The sequence below is a fragment of the Solanum tuberosum genome, unplaced genomic scaffold, assembly GCF_000226075.1.
Source record: "Solanum tuberosum cultivar DM 1-3 516 R44 unplaced genomic scaffold, SolTub_3.0 scf00368, whole genome shotgun sequence".
NCBI classification, from domain to species: domain Eukaryota; kingdom Viridiplantae; phylum Streptophyta; class Magnoliopsida; order Solanales; family Solanaceae; genus Solanum; species Solanum tuberosum.
This window is the reverse complement of record NW_006239292.1, coordinates 492324-500635: the sequence shown is the minus strand read 5'-3', so window position 1 is coordinate 500635 and position 8312 is coordinate 492324.

The window sequence follows — 8312 nt, the reverse complement described above, 5'->3', positions numbered from 1 at the left end:
TTATATTGAGTTAAGTTATTCAGGAGTTGAGTAAAGCCAAGGTAAGTGTTTCTTTCAGATTCTTTTCAAGCCTATGTTGTGTTTAGCATTCCAACTCGCATACTCGTACATTCAATGTACTGATGCCAGTTGGCCTGCATCATTTTATGATGCAGACATAGGTAACTAGGGTCAGCATCCAGTGCATCGTTGATCCAGTTGAGCACTTAGAGCCAGTTGGTGAGCCTCCTAGCTTTCCGGAGGATCCTTTTTACTGCTTTCAGTATTTTAGTTCATTAGGAAGTCGTGGGTCTTGTCCCGACGTCCATCTCAATTGTTTAGAGGCTTCATAGACAGAGTTAGTTGATGTTAGTTCATGATTTTTTACTTTCCCTTTTAAGTTAAGTTGAGACTTGAGTTGCCACTTTGACAGTGAATGTTATTTGTTACATTCTAAGTTATTTATTGAGAAGTTCAGTTATTCTTTTAAAGTATTTTTATCTTGAGTAAAGTCTTCTGCTCAGTAAGTAAGTCAGGACAAGGGTTTACTTGGGGCCAGCAATGGTTCTCGAGTGTCAGTCCCGCTCAGGATGTAGGCTCGGGGGTGACATCTATACAGTATACACATTGATTTTTTTTAGTTATTATTAGCCTATTATTTATTATATTTTAATTGAGTTTGAGCTAATATATGATATGATGAATTTATACTCATTACAATTTACGTGTGTTTTATTGCGTAGGATGTAATCCCAAAATAACAACCATTTCTCATACATTGAGATCATTTCAATCAATTGAAATATATTAAGGACCAAACAAAACAAAACATTTATCATACATTAAGGACCATTTTAATTGCATATTAATTGTTGGTGAAATTACAGATTACAAATTACAATTGAAAAAATAAAAAAAGAATCTCTTCAGGCTGAGGCGCAGTAAATTCAAGCTCACTGTAATAAATGTTTTTCACCGGTCTAACATAAGTTTTCTTGACTTGTCCTTTCCAAGATACAATAGCCAATTCACAAAGTATAACTCATATACTCTTGACAAGAGTTGAGTCCAAAGCTCCACAAAAAGAACACCTTTCTTCAACTAATAAGAACTTGTTAGAAAATAATATAGTGTAGATGTCCACTACACCAAGAAGTTACTCTCACCAATTATCTACAATTTACTTCCCTGAAGATAACCTCCCCCTTTATGATTATTATTCTTGTAACCTTACACCTCCATAACCTCCTCCATTATATTCATGATTAATGTCATGTGTATGACTAATCTTTCGTATGCCTCTGTGTTACACTATAAATAGAGGCATAAGGGTTCATATTGTATACACCTTAATACTTTAAAGAATAAGAAAAACTCTCATCTCTTGTCTCCCTATTTCTATAACATTCATCTTCTATATTTCTTATCTTATTTTACTGTAGTTTTACAACACGTTATCAACACGAAGCTCATGAATTAAAGGTATGCATTAACAATTTTATTCTAGTCATATTCTTAATCTAATCAACATGAGCAAAATTATACATTTCAAGAATGTGTTTATCAGGTATGACTTGTCATTTTTTTCAATCATACTAGTTTGTTGTGTTTGTCATTTTCGATCCTTTTTAGTTTTAGGTGTTTGACTTCAATAGTTTATTACATCAACTAATTATGCTTTTGTCTATTTATTGGTATCTATTTAATTATTTTTTAAAATGAAATTATATATCCACATGAATCAAAGATTAAAATCATCTTGAAGTACAATTGATTTATATCTCTCTTTATTCAATTATTAAAAATAGTGAGGAAGTATGAGTAATTTAAAAGGCCACTCATATAAGATTTGCACAAATGAATATATTGCAATTATGGTTTAGCAATTAAATATTATTATTTTAAGAATATATCATCTAGTCAAGTGTAGAAATTTATATTAAATATTATCGAATAGTGTTTATATTTTTAAGGATTTGAAGGTGAGTTTTGGTGAGTTCTGGATTTACACCACTAATGAAGGGTAAGACAGTGGATTCGAGTATCATCACACCAAGAGGGTAGGACATCGGGTTCAAGTCCCGATGGATCATGATGATAATATTATATATGAGTCCCATCAAAATAATGGCATAAAATGCCTTGTTATGAATAAGACATTGGGTTTAAGTCCTAATGCACTATATATAGTGATGATATGATGATGACTAATACAAAGTAGTATACTTTTGACTTAAAGTCATGAAGTCCGCCCAATTAATTTGCTTCATTCTCTTATGTAAATATGGTGGCAGTGCATAATATGTCTGAAAGATGACAAGTGGTTGAATGTATGAATGAGTGTGGTCAAATGTTAATGGTCATCATTATGGTAATTAAAAAGAAGAACATTATGGGTTCTTAAGATGGTCGTTCAAATGTGAAGGTAATTTTTTGCCATCAAAGTGGTATGAAAAGTTATTAGGCACATTATTGTTGGTGCAACCCAATTTGATTTTTTTTGTAAATCCTCCATAAAAATAAAGGAATACAAAGTGGTAGTACATTTAGTACATTTGACCTTTTAAATTGATGTTGAGGTGGGTCACATAAATTTGATATGCCAAGGTATGACACTAAGTTTCTGATAATACTCATGGAGCATGTACAAATAATTATGGTCCATTTCTTGAAGAAAATGTGACTTGTGTTCGTATGGATAAGAACATGGTCATGTATGGTTGGATAAAAGACACATCTCACCTCTATGGGAGGTTTGAGAGATTAATATTTTTTTTGGACATAAATGGTCATTTGGTTTGAGTACTACACAAATATTGTGGTATGTTTTATTTAAGAACTATTGATGGACAAAAGAAAGAAATAATTCTTTCCTATAAAGGTTGTGATCATGATCAAAATAAATATGATAGTGTGACAACACAAATTTGTCATTGTTTGTCAAGAAATAAGTCTTGCATGTAATAATTCTAAACATGACAATAATAATATTTTTTTCCTTGAAGGAGATGATCACCATAATAATAGTGTTGGTAGTACACAAAATTAATTGCGAGTTTCGAAAGGGCTAATTTGTTACTTTCCAAAGGAATGAAATTGTTCATAATATTGATATAGTAAGTCTCAAAAACAACTTTTTAAGTTTTGGAGAAATTAAAAGGAAAAAATATTATATTGAGACTATAAATTATGAAAAGATTTTAAATCTTCAGATTACTACAATCGAAGCGGTTTATAAATATTTACATAAAAGATTACCCATGATTTCCTCTTGTTTGTTGTATATATGGGCATGATGATGGAATCACATGCAAAAGTAAACTAGAACTTTACTAAGGATACTCTGCCTAAATTTTGGCAACTCCTAAGGACTTAACCGCGTGACTCAAATTTTTCATCCGAGGACGAATGTTTCTAAGGGGAAAGGATGTAACACCCCGATTTTTCAAAACGTCTAAATTAACTCGTACCTTCGTGGATAGACAAAGTAGGTGGGTAATAAATTAAAAATAATGTGGTATGTCAGATTTTAAGTGTTCAAGGGTTGTATCTCAAGTTTTGAAGTTAGGTAAGTGGCAAAATAAAAGTTGGTGAAAGTTATCGTAAGTTCCTTTTTAAAGATTTCTCTGAAATTTGGGTCAAATGTCTCGGAGGTTTTCTCCCAATCTATAAAGAGCTATGGAGCCCATGACCTATCAAATCGAAGGTCTACGAGTCTAGTTTCCAATGCATCAAACTTTTTGTTCATACAACTTCAGAATAGAGATATATTTGTATTTTTGCGAGACTGCACAAGCAGGCATGTGAGGTAGGGCCCTAGGTCGGTGGAACTTTTTTTATATCTTCTTCTTCGACTTTTCTTCATTAACTTAGAAAACCCACTTCTAGGATCAACCAAATTATAGATTTTCTCGACTTAAGTCCTTGACAAAAGTTGTTCTATGCATTGAGCTCGTCATCATGGTATAATTTGTTTTATCGATTTCGTAGCATATCATACTTTGGTGTTGGGACAACAAGGGTTTGGACATATTTTAAGGTTTTGAGGTGTATTAAGAACTTAAGATCAAGGTAAGACCCTTCTTTCATCGACTCTAGCTTTGATAAGCCGCAAAGAGCAATTTGTGACGGAAATACAGATCTTTTATCAGAGTATCGTGGTATCTTCTATTCTTGTGTGTTGATTATGGTCCTATCTTGTTGTAGTATCGAGAGGGTTATGAGTAAAAGTCATTAGGCCATGTGAATTCAGTGAAAAAGGTATATTAAGGCTATTCCCTTTTTACAACATGTTTGCTTAAAGCTTAGGAGCAATGTAATTGGGTTGTTATCCTTGTTATACTTGTAGCCATTATTGTTGATTGTTGGTTGCTCGAGCGAATATAATCCTCTCTTGTCAGGATTCTTATTCATTTAGTAGCATCCCTATGTTGGACACGACTTAGAGGCTATTCGTATAGGTTTCTTATAGCTAAATTGTTCGGTTTAGCCTATTAGATTGTTATTGTTGCCCTTGGAGCTATTGTGGTTAGCTGTAAAAATGTGATCTATGCCTAGAAGGGTTGTGTTCTGCCTACGGGACTATATTGATGCCTATAAGGGATATAAGTTGCCTATAGGGCTATATTGATGCCTAGAAGGGCTATGAGTAGCCTACGAGGCTATATTGACGCCTAAGAAGGCTATGTGCTGCCTACAGGGCCATTTTGTTTCTTAAGAAGGCTATGAGTTATCTATAGGCTATATTGATGCCTAAGAGAGCTATGTGCTACCTACGGGGCTATATTATTGCCTAAGAGGGATAAGTGACTGCCTATGGGGATAGGGGACTACCGATAGGGGTATATAGACTGATTGACACCTTCTAGGCATATGAGGGCCTGGGTAAGTGGTCTTGAGTGTTGTTTGTACCTGCTGAGATTATGGGGGCTTGGTTAGGTTGTTGTTTTATTATTTTTTATATGTTTAGATTTAGGAGCAAGTTAATACACTTATCTTATCCTTGATTTCTTTATCGGATTCCTCCCAGTATATTAGGATGCATGCTCATAGTTTATTGCCTTTCATACTCGGTATATTATTTCGTACTGATGCCCCATTTCCTGGGGGTACTGCATTCATGCATGCAGGTCCTAACAGACGACCCAGTAGACCTCCTCAACACAGGATTGAGTTCTATCAGATTGGCTAGCTCCTTTCCTCCGGATCTGCCAGAGTTGGAAGGTTTGTTAGCTTTTGTTGTATATATTTTTCTAAGTAGGTTAGGGCCCTGTCCCGCCAATATTTACTACTCTAGAGGCTTGCAGACTAGTGTGTAGGGTGTATAGCTACGTTATGACCATGTTGGCCTAGTTTGTTAGTTTGTTGAAGCTTGTTAGTTGTTTGATTTATTGTCTTGATATATACTTGCTTTCAGTTTCGGTATAGAGATCATGGTGGCCTCAACGGCCCAATCAGGACTTTTGTGCTAGTTGGCTATTTCTTTATATGAACTCTTAGAAGTAGTTGTTTCTTTTATAGATTTGTTGACATGGGCCTTGCCGGTCGAGGGCTTAATTTTAAACCGAGATATACTTGTTTGTTTTCTTGATTGCGTGTGGCTGCCATGCGCTAGTAACAAATAGTTCAACAGGGTCGGCTCAAACCTGAGTTTTGGTATTAGGAGCCAGTTGCGCCCCTTGAGTTTGGGGTGTGACATTTATGTCGTATTGGAATCGAGTCAAATGACCGTCGATGATATCTTTGATTTGAAGTAGCAATCAATGCTATGAATGATGACGAGGATCTTGAATTCAATTTTGTGATATAATGTAGACAAATAAATGATTGGCCGAATAAAATGCATTATTCAAGTATGTTTTATTTCACTTAGAAAAGTATTGTCTTTGAACTTATAGTTCATATATCAAGATATAATGTCACTGGGGTACTGATAATGAGATAACGCTATCAAAGATACTTCATCCAATACTAAGCATCAACGATCGTTCAATAGTAATATAACTCAACTAGTGAGTTGGGGTCTAGTCTCAAGGGAGTGGTTCGTACTCAAGAATCAATAGAAAAGTAAGAATATGCTCTAGTCAATCATAGCTAAAAGCATTTAAGAATAAAAGCATGGTTTAAATTATAGGTGACACAAGTGTCAAATATCTATAGGGGGTTTGTCTGTATTATCAACTAAAACAACAAATAGCACGAAAATACGAATATGGAGACGGGATTCTTGGGATGTGATTGGATTATGGGCTAAGGTAAATAACCGGGTAATTGCAATTAATAGTAAACAACTACAAATCGGTGAATAAGCTACACTTTGGTGAGGGTAAACTTTCTCTCGAATAATTTACCCCGAATTAAATTGGTTTCTCTCGAACACCAATAAGCAGCAACGAAGCACATCATTCGCTTTAGTCCATTCACTCTCTTGAGCTGAATCTGTGGAAAAAGGTTTAGGATTCACTCTCTCGAGCTGAACCCATGACAACCCAATACCCACAAATCATCGATTCAGTAATTTTGGTTTTAAAACCCCTCTCTCTCTCTCTCTAGCAAGCCAAAAACATGAAGTTAAGATTGTATTTACGACTACAACCCATTAAATTCAACCACAATTACTGAACGAAATCACTTTTAAACAACAAATAAACTATCAATTAACAATACCCAGTAGTTAAATCAACCCATAATCACACCCTAAGAATTGGGATTTTAGTTAGACATAGTAAAAAAGTAAAAATCGTTACCAAGTTGTGTTTCCATCAATTGGGTAGGATTGATATAGTCTTTACAAAGGTCTAAGATGAAAAATCTTCAACACCCACTTCTAATTTCTTAGAAATGGAAATCTTCAAATCTTCAAAGCTAAGGAAAAATTGTATCTCTTTTCAGTTCTAAGCTTTAAACTTCAACAACTGAATAATAATATGATTCCACACAAAATCAGTTACTAAGCTAAAAATTTAAACAAGTATTTATAGTTGTCAAAAAATGTGGTGCGGAGGTTCAGTCGGCGCTGTTAGTCGGGATCACCGACCCAATCAGTGATCCGCCCTTTGGTCATTTTCATCGCCGTTTTCTTTTGCCTTCAACATCTTCAGGTTTTGTAACTTTGGGTGATATGACAATGCATCGCAGAACCGTTCGGCGACTTGTCGACTGCTCTTTTCTCTCGCCGACTAGATTTTCTCCTTCAGGGTTTGGCACTCTGGAACATTAGGCGAGACCCTGGCCGTTCGGCGACTCGCCTAATGGGTTAGGCGATCCTCTGGCCTTCTCTCCTTCATTCTTTCAGCTGCCTTGTTCCTTTTTGCTCAATAGTTTCCATGCTTTGTTCCTCAATCTAAATACCTGGAATTCAAGGATTTACATCAGTTATTGATACAAAATATGCATTTGAGGACACTAAATCTATTAAAATAAAGCCCTAAATGAGTCCAAACCGTGGACTCATCATCATACCATTTCATTACTAAATTACTGACTTATCATTGATATCCATATATCATAAAGTCGTCATAAGAATGAAACTGAAGTTTTCATGTTCAAATCACACCTTGAAAAAATTATCCTTGCTATGCTCAACATTTTCAATTGCATTCTCTAAAGTCAAAATGCCTACACGGTTATCTTACTAACCACATCACAACAATTTGAATCATATTACGTAATGTCATTTCTCATCATTGGTGTGCAAATTTGAGAATGTATTCTTGTCATTAGCGATATAATGAAATGAAGAAGTTTAGACCTAAAATCGAGTCATATGCCTACAATAAGGGAAAAAAGAATGAAAACTTCTTAAAATACCTTAGCCTCTTAAAGATGAGTAACATACATCTCTACACTAATTCATAAAATTTTAAAAGACTGTTCTTATAATTAGAGAGACCTAGTTTGCCCGTATTTTCCAACCAACATTTATTTCAAATCACTCAAGATCAAAAAGACCTTTTTAAGGCTTGTAACGGGGTTGAGTGCAAAGGTATGGTCATTTAGGCTCAATGACTATTGTCCTCATAAAATGTGGTGTGAACAACACTTCCTTTCCTCTCTTTTTTTTATCATTTTTCATTCATGCTTACAACTCATCCCATTATTCACTTTCCATGGACTGTTGGAAACCCCATTTCTTTTTGCATTTTCACAACTTTATTCCGCAAATTTTTCTTTTTCATTCTTTTCTTCTTTTTCATTTTTCTTTTGTGTGGAGGGGTTCCATTTTTCTCAAAACATGGGTAAAAGGGGACTTTCTTGCACTCCTTGATGTACATTCTCTTTCACCACTCCCCCAACTTAGGCCAAAAGCCTAAGTTGGCTATTTAGTGAAAAGA